This window comes from Eubalaena glacialis, chromosome 14, assembly GCF_028564815.1.
Source record: "Eubalaena glacialis isolate mEubGla1 chromosome 14, mEubGla1.1.hap2.+ XY, whole genome shotgun sequence".
In the NCBI taxonomy this organism is placed as follows: Eukaryota; Metazoa; Chordata; class Mammalia; order Artiodactyla; family Balaenidae; genus Eubalaena; species Eubalaena glacialis.
In genome coordinates, this window is record NC_083729.1 from 73,170,976 (window position 1) to 73,182,180 (window position 11,205).

An 11,205-nucleotide genomic window follows, 5' to 3' on the forward strand; every position below is an offset into this window, starting at 1 on the left:
GGAAAATTTCGTCAGTGTTCTCATAGAATAAATGTTTTTTTTCACAGATTATGGAAAATCTGACAAAAAACACTTTTTCCACAATGGAAGCTTGTGGCGAGGGAGGGGTGATGATAAGGGGGGAAGATAGATTAGTGGTCTTGAAATATGCAGATGCATGAAAAGTCTGGGTCTTGCCTTCAGTTAGGTGAGGGGAACTTCTTCAAAAAAGCATCACTTTTTTAATACAAAAAATGTTTGTATATTTTGGCGATTAATCCTTTGTCAGTTGCTTCATTTGCAAATATTTTCTCCCATTCTGAGTGTTGTCCATCTTGTTTATGGTTTCCTTTACTGTGCAAAAGCTTTTAAGCTTCATTAGGTCCCATTTGTATATTTTTGTTTTTACTTCCCTTACTCTAGGAGGTGGGTCAAAAAGGATCTTGCTGTGATTTATGTCATAGAGTGTTCTGCCTATGTTTTCCTCTAAGAGTTTGATAGTGTCTGGCCTTACATTTAGGTCTTTAATCACATCTTTATTAGAGTATAAATGCTTTACAATGTTGTGCTAGTTTCTGCTGTACAACAAAGTGAATCAGCTATATGTATACATATATCCTTATATCCCTTCCCTCTTGAGCCTCCCTTCTACCCTCCATATCCCATTCCTCTAGGTCGTCACAAAGCACCGAGCTGATCTCCCTGTGCTATGCAGCAGCTTCCCACTAGCCATCTATTTTACATTTGGTAGTGCATATATGTCAATGCTACTCTTCATCCCAGCTTCCCCTTCCCCACTCATGTTCTCAAGTCTGTTCTCTATGCCTCTTTCTTTATTCCTGCCTGACCACTATGTTCATCAGTACCGCTTTTTAAAATTCCGTATATATGCGTTAGCATATGGTGTTTGTTTTTCTCTTTCTGACTTACTTCACTCTGCATGACAGATTCTAGGTCCATCTACCTCACTAAAAATAACTCAATTTCGTTCCTTTTTATGTCTGAGTAATATTCCATTGTATATATGTGCCACATCTTCTTTATCCATTCATCTGTTGATGGACATTTAGGTTGCTACCATGAAAAAAAAAAAAAAAAATTAAGAAATCCTGCCAGACAATAAGTTGCTCAAATCCAGTCCTGACTGAAGTCAGAGTGTTTTAAGAGGACCTTCTGGGGTTTGTTCTCCCAAGTGCCTTCTAGGGATAGGGCAACATGTAGTTAAGTGGACTCATGCCAGTTGACCATGGCAAGGGAAGTACAGAAACTGAAAGACATTAAAAAATTGTACAACAATTAGAACAATTACCATTTTTTCTGTCAAAACTAATAACAAAACAATTATATATGCATTTCAAATATGTGTTTTATCCATTTAATTTTTGAATTACTTCATTTTATTTCTATTTTATGAATATTAATAAAATCTTATCATTATCTATTACACTGATAGTTTAGGAAGTACTGTTCTAAACATCATCAGATCCTAAACTGGTTGCCTCATACCATCAGAGACCTTGCCTAGGAATTTGTGTGCAGTAGAGTGTGTGGGAGAGCAATGTCTTTATATGTACACAACCTACATCCTACAGAAGCAGTGCTGACATACCTCACCACAAATATGCCAAGAGGAATATATATATATTTAGTTATTTCCCAGAGACCTGAGTGAAATTGGGCATAGATTGACCTACCAATTCCCCTCACTCACCCACTTCCTCCCTAGCGTTTGTCTATGAGAATGAAGCAGAGAAGACAAACAATGGAAAACTAAAATTTTTATTATAGTACCTTGAAAACTCAGGTTATAGAACATAGAAAAGAGCCTGATATGAGTTTGGAAGGGAGGAAAGGTCAAAATAAGGTGGTTAGATTAGGGGTGTGGGGAGAATATCCCCTTCTGGGATGGGTCTTCACAGTTGGTTCCAAGTCCACGATGAACTGCACACCAGACTCAGGTTGCTGACTTCCCTTCTGACCTAGCCCTTGAACTTACAGACATAGGATAAGTTCATATAACAGTTATAAACTCTCCACTTCAGATACCCTGAAGAGACAGAAGAACTCAAGTGAACGGGACTGGTCGAGCTTGAGAACCCAATGGAGATGCATCCCAGATTCTGGCCTAGGACTTAAATGCTCTCCTTCATCTTCATCAGGGTCCCACCCCGGGTAAAGAGACAAAAAGAAAGGAGAGAAGAGAGGGGATGGGAACAGACAAGCCAATATTACAGTTCCAGCCCAGGAGGATTCTCTGAAGACCAGACCCAGAAATGGGAGATGAGGGGAGGGAAAAGGCTAGGCAGAAGTGACCTCTTCTGTTTCTTACCTGTGCTTTTTGACAGACTCCCACTGTAGCCAGGGTTTGAGATGGTGGCTGGATTTCTCTCCCAGGCAACTTAATTGAGCACATCAGTACTACTCCACTCCCATCTACCAGCATTGGGATCAGAGACCTGTAGAGCAGAGGATGGAGTCAGGTGAGGTGGAAACACCTTTAGAGTTCTCCTGGCCTGATTCCCTCAGCTGGAATGCCTGATCCCATCTGCAACATCATGGAGTTTGCTCTGCTCTTCCAGGTGATGCCACCACAGCTCTCCTCTGGGAAACTCTCCCTAAATCTATTGGCAAATTCCTAAGTGAATGATCACAAAAACCAATGGAACCTCTCAGAGTAACATGTCACTCTCCGAACTAAACTTAGTGGTACATTTGTGATTAACATCTGAACCTCGAAGATAACATCAGTTTTATAAGAGAAAAATGCGTCAGTCCTAAATCTTCATTTAGGACTCACTAAGCACAGTATGTGCAGACTCAGGGAAGCGTAGAGAACTGAATTACAAGGCATGATGTGTGAATCATGTAAAAAGCTTGACAAGAGGCAGATTAACTTTTCCTGGAGACTAGAGACCTGCACAGAACTCAGCTCTTCAGCTCATCTCAAGGCTCTCCATTTTCTCCAATTATCCCCTGAGCTCCAGGGATTTCTAGGATATTTACTTGGCAGGCACAGGGGATAGGGAGGGGCCTGGGTGGCCACAGCATCTTGGGAGGTAACAGATTAAAGAGGATGTAAGTGTACCTCTGTGGGGTCATGGAGCCCAATCCAGGCGTCTGAGAGGATTTTCAAATTGTTCTTGGCCAGGGAGGCCACAAAGGATCCCTCAGGCCCACTGAGCACAGACACAAGGTGGCCTGAGGGCCTCTTCTGGCAGGCCATCTGTGTGGAGAAGGGAGACACTGAGAAGGAGCTTGAGATGCCTCATGCTGGGGAAAAGGCAGAGCCGAGGTAAGTGAGAAGGGGTGTGTTTGCAAAAGATGAGGTGCTCATTTTCATGCTCAAGAAGCTCTAGATAATGAGACTGCTCACGCCTCACAATCTGGTCTGTAATTTTCTTTTCACTATCACCCCTAACTGCAAATCCTAGCACTCAGGTCTGCATCCATCCAGGTTTTGGGTGTTATAAACAAGGCATAGCAGTAGGACACATAGGCCATGGAGCCTTTGGGACAGCTGATCCGTGCAAAAGACAGTTCCTTCTGGGAATCTTCCCCTGGGGAGGAAGAAATAAAGGAGAGGGATAGAGTGAAATGGAGAGAGGGGATTGGAGTGGGGAGGTGAACTTGGGTAACATCTATGAGGCCAGCGCTTGGAGCAGTGACACCAAACTCCTGACTGCCTGTCACCATTGCCAACACTCCCAGAATTTTTTTTTTTTAATTTTGAATGAAAGTTACTAATTGAGAGATAATCTCTTTTGCTTTCACTCTTCTCTTTTATTCAAAAGTCCAAGGCTTCTCCTCCTCTGGGCTGACTATTCTTACACTGGGTCCTCCAATCATTCTCCTACTCATCTCATTAATGACACTCTATGCTTACCCTCCTTAATCTACCCACATGAATTAGACTCTAATGAGAAAATGGAAATCATCTCATCCCACTGTTACTGGACTACTGCGGTGCCTCCCACCACTAGTTACCCTGAAGGAAAGAGTGTTGATACAGGAATTTCAGGCAGTGTTGTCGTGTGGGGATGTACCATTACCATGGTAAGCACACAGGAGCTTTCCTCCTATTCTTGACCCTGAATAAACACTGGGAAACCAGTGCTAGAGGCAGAGAAAGTTCACCTTGGACTTGAGACAGGAGCATTAGGCAGGAGCGCAGAATCCATGGAAGGCATCATTTTGTCTGTGATGTGAGGAGACAACCAGAGAACTAAAGGAAGGGTGGTCAGAGAGAGGGCATGAGAACCCCTCTGTTGTACCTCTTGTCTTTTCCTCTGTCTAGTCCCCTCAGAATAAATCCATCTTGATGGCATCCATCCCCTTCTATATTTCTCAAAAGAATTGGAAAATCTGTATACCCTCCTACACCTGAGACCTCCCAGAACTTCCTTTGCCCTGTCTCAGAGCTCCTGTGTTCTCTGAGGACAGGGATCCTTGTATACCTTCTCTGAAATGTGTGAGGTGAAACCCCTGTCAGGGGTCTCATCTTCTCTCAGCTCCCACTTACCTGTCTTGCAGGGATCTGCACTGGTTTGTCAGGGCAGAAAAGACTGGGCTTTTATAAGAGGATTTGAAGGAGGGGCACTGAAATGAATAACAGGAAAGTGGAGCCATGACAGGGGTCATGGGAGGAGCCTGGCTTTGGTTCAAGGAGATCCTGCCATGGGGAGGAGTCTCTTCCCAGCAAAGCCTGGGAATTGCCACAGATATTGCCTTTTTCTCGTTATCAAGTCAGCACTTTTGCCAGGAACAGGTGAAGTTTATTCTTTCCCTGACTCTTCCCTGTTAGACAACTGTGGCACAAAATGAGGCATTAACTTTTAAGGAGCACATCTCCTGGAGTAGTTCTTCTGGTTGATGTCTCAAATGCTCACTCCTGTAGGCATACACATGTATTTCTTTCTAACTGTGCAGTAGAATTAAATAAATGTTGGATGTTAAGTGGAGGTGAGTATGGGAATGACAACTATCACACATAGGTAAAGGCAGAGAACTCTGCTTCTTATACATGGTAGCTAGTTTTAAGGAAAATTCAGAATAATCTCACAAGTCTATAGATGAGCCAAAATCTTAAGGAAAATGAGTTGCAGAAACTTGTCTTGCTGGTCTTCTGAGAGATGTAACTTCCCTGATGGATAATGATAATGTGATATATTAAGAGGCAATGAAGGAATTTCAAACCTAGGAGGACTAGAGTCAAATGATGCAGGGTCAAAGGAAGAATGAGAGAGGGTTAAGGAAGGGTAAGAGCAAGAGATGGATGAAATTGTAGACCTGATCCTACATTGCTTGTAAGTTAGATCTCTACTTCATCGAGATGCTCACTCCCCTGGGCTGATGACAACTGCCTTGCAAACTGTCATTGGCCGTAGAAGAATTGTCATTTCTTTTGTATTCTACCTGGGAGGGTGATCAGCTTCGCTTGCACTGAGAAAAACTTATTAGTCAGGTTTACTTCTGATTTGGGAGTTTTTACGACTCTGTGACACTGAACCTATATGGTTCAGGTTTATTATAGAGATTCTGGTGAAAAGTTAGGCTGGTATTCTCTACAACCCTGACCCTCATGTGATTTTAATAGGTCAGATTTTGTGCAGGTGTCTACTGTGGACTTTTGTGAAGGGGTCAATGCAACTCAGCTTGTAGTTGATTCATGTCCTCTAAATCCAAAAGTCAATAGAACTCACAAATAATCTAATAGGAAGGATAGGACAGCCAACAGATTCATTTGTTAAAAAGTAAGAATGGAATTACTTCACCAAAATATACGTAAATGTAAGGATATAACTATAGTGAGAGTTTGGTGAAAATTAAAGTTTAAAAAAACAGAATATCATGCAAACATGTTAGGATGACTTGAAAAGTAATATTGCTACATTAAAAGTATTATTTCAGGGAATTCTCCAGCAATCCAGTGGTTAGGACTCCGTGCTCTCACTGCCAAGGGCCTGGGTTCAATCTCCGGTTGGGGAACAAATATCCTACAAGCTACATGGCATGGCCAAAAAAAAAAAAAGAGAGAGAGAGAGAGAGAATTATTTGAGAAGAAGTAAATAGTAGCAATCACATATGCAAAATGGAGTATGTTCTTGAATTCTTGAAAAACTCGGTGTTGTGGGGGAAAGATACCATTTTACATTAAAATACCCTAAAGATACATAGCAACCTATTCTAGTAAGTAAATTTTAATGTTGTCTCGATTAATAAAGTACATCATTTGAGGGACAGTTGTGAAATTGTCAACATACCCATGGGAGAGCCAGAAGACAAAAAGGGAAGATTTAGGTATCACAGGTAAAATTTTCCCCTCTCTTTAGCTGTCCTTGCTGTCATTTCACTACCAGAAAATCAGGAATGGAAAAAAAAAAAAAACTCTAGAACACTCTAGACTATGGAGTTAGTGACTTAAAAAGAAAAAGCATTCCTTGGACTTCCCTAGTGGCACAGTGGTTAAGAATCCGCCTGCCAATGCAGGGGTCACAAGTTCGAGCCATGGTCCGGGAAGATCCCACATGTCGCAGAACAACTAAGCCCGTGTGCCACAACTACTGAGTCTGTGCTCTAGAGCCTGCGAGCCACAACTACTGAAGCCGGCACGCCTAGAGCCCATGCTCTGAATCAAGAGAAGCCACCGCAAGGAGAAGGCCATGCACCACAAAGAAGAATAACCCCCACTCTCCACAACTAGAGAAACCCTGTATGCAGTAATGAAGACCCAACGCAGCCAAAAATAAATAAATAAATAAATTTATTAAAAAAAAAAAAAAAGAAATAGCATTCCTCCAAGAAAATAAGGTTTATTTGTCTATTTAGAGTGATCACTCTCAGCACTGTCTTGACAGGAATGCCGAATGTCTTGAGTATGAGTAGAAATCCATGACTTTTAGTTGAAGGTGATTTAATTTATCAAGCAGATGGGATTTTGAGCACATCAGCAGGCTGATATGGGAAGCCTTGGGATCTTTCCAGTGATGGTTCTGATTTTTCAACTCACCTATGTATCACCATTATAATCCTTTGCTAGAGCTTTAACTAAACAATAGATATAAAGTGGAAAAGGAAGTGAACATGAAGTTGGTAAACCAGATTTTGATTTCTGCTATACCTTCTTAGCTATGTTGTCTATGTTGCCCCTCATTCTTTAAAGAGAGACTGCCTCCCAATGCCCCTTGTATCTCAGGAAGGTGATTTGCAAACAACAGCAGTTATTGAAGCCACTTCCTCCCATCCAGGTTTTTCTCATTCCAGCTTTGTTAATACTTCGTTCCTGTTTTCCACTACCCCCAAGATCTTTGCTCTGAACTAGAATCTTGAGCTCTCTTCCCAGTATCTCCAGACTTAGTGTTTAATGTGCTTTCCCAGTTGGCTTAAATGATCTATAAGGACACTCTTAGCTCTAATTCTATAAGGTATGACATACAGTTGTTTGGCAAAACATTAAACATTAACATTCTGAGTTACAGGCCCAGGAGGTATTCAACTGGGTGATGATTTGTCTAGTCCTATCAAACTACACCACAAAAGGACTCTAAAGTTATTTATTTGTTGACCTAAACATATTTAGGAGCCCACCAGAAGGTTATATGCTAGATTCAAACATCATGCCTTTGAAATGAGTAGAAACCCAACTGTGCCTTCAAGAATCACTGACCCCACCCAGCATAATGTTGATCACAGAAATTCAAATGCAAATATTTCCTAGTCCCCTTGATCTGCTTAGACAAACTATTGTTGGCTCTGATCTTTAATTTTCTACAGAACTCAGTTTTATACCTTTACCTTCAATCCCAGCGTCTTCTGCTATTTTGACTTTGTATATGATTTTGTTTTTGCTAGGACTTTCCTTCCCTCCAGTGGAGTTGTCCCTGCTTCCCTTCACCTACTGTATGCATTATGATACTTTTGGCTGTAACAAAAGATCCAACCATAAGCAGCTTAAATAATACAGAGATTTATTAATTTACTTAAGTATTCTGGGAACAGGCTTTTTCAGGTTTCACATTCAGAAGTTCAGAGATGTCAGGACTGTAGGTAGAGATCTCCATGATGACCTTGGTCTTTTCCTCATGGACACAAAATAACCACAGCAGCCTAGGCATTGTCCAACAATTTCCAGTGCAGTAAGGAAAGAAGGGAAGAGGAGAAAAAAAGACTCCCTTCTTATACATTCTTTCTTACTATGGAGGAATATTTGTCTCACAAGCCCTTAGTCAATGTAGTCTTATATCTTATTGGCCAATGTTGGGTTGCAGTTCTAGTCCCCCCCCCCCAAAAAAAGGTCTCAAAATTGTCATAATTTACTTTGACCAATCAGGATTCACCTCCTAGGACTGGACATACTGTCTTTCATGCAAAGTTGGGGTTCTGTTAGCAGAATTTAAAAGAATAGCTGTTGTCAAGTCAATCAACATGTCTACTGTACTTACAACCATGCTCAAGTTCCTTAGTTACTGATCACAGAGGATATTTTGCTAAATTCATAGTCTTTATTGCTGACCAGTTTGTGTCCTGAACTATGCTATAAATTTTCTTCCCCTGGTAAACAATCATGAAGTTTTCCATCTAGAAGTCTAGAACAAAAGTAGGGAAGCAGTTTCCATCTTTCCTCCCCCTGTATCCATTCTGTCCCATTGAGCCCTCCATAACTTTGTGCCTTTCAGGCTGTCCAGAGTTCTACTCCTCCTGACACAGTTGATAAAATTGTCCCTCTCCCCTAATATTTATAATCTCTTACCTCCTCTCTCTAGAAACTATCCCCACTCAATTTGGAGGGAAGATAAAGATCCTCCAATTTGTGTGTGAGCCCTCAACACACAAACTTTGTATGAGAAACTTTGTATCATATCCGGTACCTGAGTTCCCCTGTGTCCTCTTCTAGAGTGTATACTCCTATTAGGTTGTTGAGAATTCAAAGGTGCCTTGACTGAGATAGGACACAGGCTTCTTTCAGTCTCACTTAGTTTAAGCTATTTGCATATAAGGTGCTAACATGCATTGTAACTCACTCAACCAAAAAGGAATGTTTTAGGAAGGACACAGATTTATCTCATTGCACCCAAGATTAGGGCATATAGCCAAGTCTCACGAAGTACTAGACAAAGGAAGAACAAAATCAGAAAATGAGGGTATGCTCTCCTTCCTTTTCTTTTTATTTCACTGGCTTTCATTCATATTCTTTTAGCCCATCAGTTTCCTTGCCTTGGTGATACAAGAAGAGTGATCAAACATGGTTAATTCATTAGAGTTCTCCTAAACTTTTCACTTCATGGACTTAAAAATTGACTGTATTCTCAGTGAACAAATTAATTTTCAGTACAATATCTGATTAGTGTAGGTAGGCCTGGGTATTCACTCCCATTCAATCAGTTGGGGCAAGGAATTTGAGTCACTTGGTATTATTATGGGAGCTGCACTCACCTCTTAAATAGGACCTGTAGATGAGACCTAATTCTTAGAGAAGGGGACCAAGAAGGCACCCCAACATAAGTTACTGCAGCAAACAGACTATCTCAGCCTCTTGTTCTGACCTTGGCTTGTTATCTGACTTAGATACCCTCCTTGGATATTTCCTCAGGTACCATATCTCCTTCTGACCTTGGACTGTCCTCCACTTATCCAAGAGTTATCCTACTGGTTGTTGTGTTCACTCTTCTCATGGTATTTTTCTAATCCTCATCTGCTTCGAGAACTATGTGTTTTGAATTTCTGCCAGTCACTGGGAACCAATGAACTGGACCAAACCTCATCTCCAGTTGGATCAGCACATCCCCACAGGCTCCTCAGCCTCTGGTGGTGCCTCTATCATTGACTTTACACTCCATCTAAATTTCAGTAGATAAAAATATATGATAGTAATAGCAAATGCACATAATAGTTGGATAAAAGTTAGGGGAACAAAGGGACCTTATTTGCCAATATCACTGAGTGTGACATGTGTTTCACTCTTTTTATTTTTAAGTTTTTCTCTCTCTACTTCATAATGTCCTTATTAACTAGTCTGAGTTGTTTGTTCAAATACTATATTTACACAGCTAGATTTTGATTATTTACAATATAATTCTTAATGGTAAGAGAGGAATTCTTCCTCTTATATTAGCCAAGTCTCAGCTTTAAGTTTTCTTTACCAAAAAATAAGGTATCCAAGCTATACTTTTTATTCCTATTACCTTCCAAGTCCAATAATATTAATATTTGCAGATAAGCCTCAGTTGGTTATTCCTAGATAATACAAGGGGTAAATGATCCCTTTGCAGGAATCCAGTATCTTTCTTCCAAGGGTGTCAATATGTGAAGATGACTCAGCAGAGCCAAGTTCAAAAATAGCCTCAGAACATATTTTATTGAAGACATCACTAAAGCACACTATTTGGGATATATTAACCAAATATTCAGGATGCTAGTTTAGTCCTTTCATCTTATCTTAAGCCTATCAGAAGAAATGGAAAAGAATAAAATATAAAGATACCATGTACTTTGTGAAACAAGGCAAACGGGACAAACCTCAAAGTCCCTCAGGCAATAAGGAAAGTTATCAGTGTATTGGAAAGCTGATACCACAGCTGCTTGAATTTTGTTAGTCATATTCCCGTAATGAATAGTAACTAGTAATTAACAGTAACTATCTTATGACCTATGCAGTTATTGGGGGCAATAAAGTTTTTATCAGGAAATCGTGTCAAATTTTATTTGGTTTCAATGTCTCACGTTGGTTTGGGACAGTTCACTCTTGTATTTCATGTTTATTCTTCTAACATATCTACTGAGTATTTTATAAAGGCTATTGGCTATTATTTATTTTTCTTTTAGGATAAACTGGTCATAATACAAGGTGTTCTTCATTTGAGAAATAATTAAGATTATGTTTCCAACAGATTACCACCAATTATATTTAGTTTGTTGGTGGTAATTCTGCAGCTCTGAACTGCATTTCCAGTGCTCACATTTCTTTTGGCAGCAAATAAAAATAAAAAGAAGAAATACTTCCTTAACCATATTGCTTTGCTTTCCTTTCCTTTTTTATTGAAGTATAATTGATTTACAATATTGGTTTCAGTTGTGCAACATCAGTATTCAATATTTTTATACATTATTCTCAATTTAAATTTCTTATAAAACATTGGCTATATTCACTATGCTGTACAATATATTCTTGTAGCTTATTTATTTTATGCATAGTAGTTTGCACCTCTTAATCCCATACCCCTATGTTGCTCC

General features: G+C 40.1%; 1 pseudogene; it reads right to left on the reverse strand.

Moving 5' to 3' along the window:
• Positions 1–1,958: 1,958 nt before the first annotated feature.
• Positions 1,959–10,572, reverse strand: LOC133105002 (lithostathine-like; annotated as a pseudogene).
• Between the last annotated feature and the right edge of the window lie 633 nt (positions 10,573–11,205).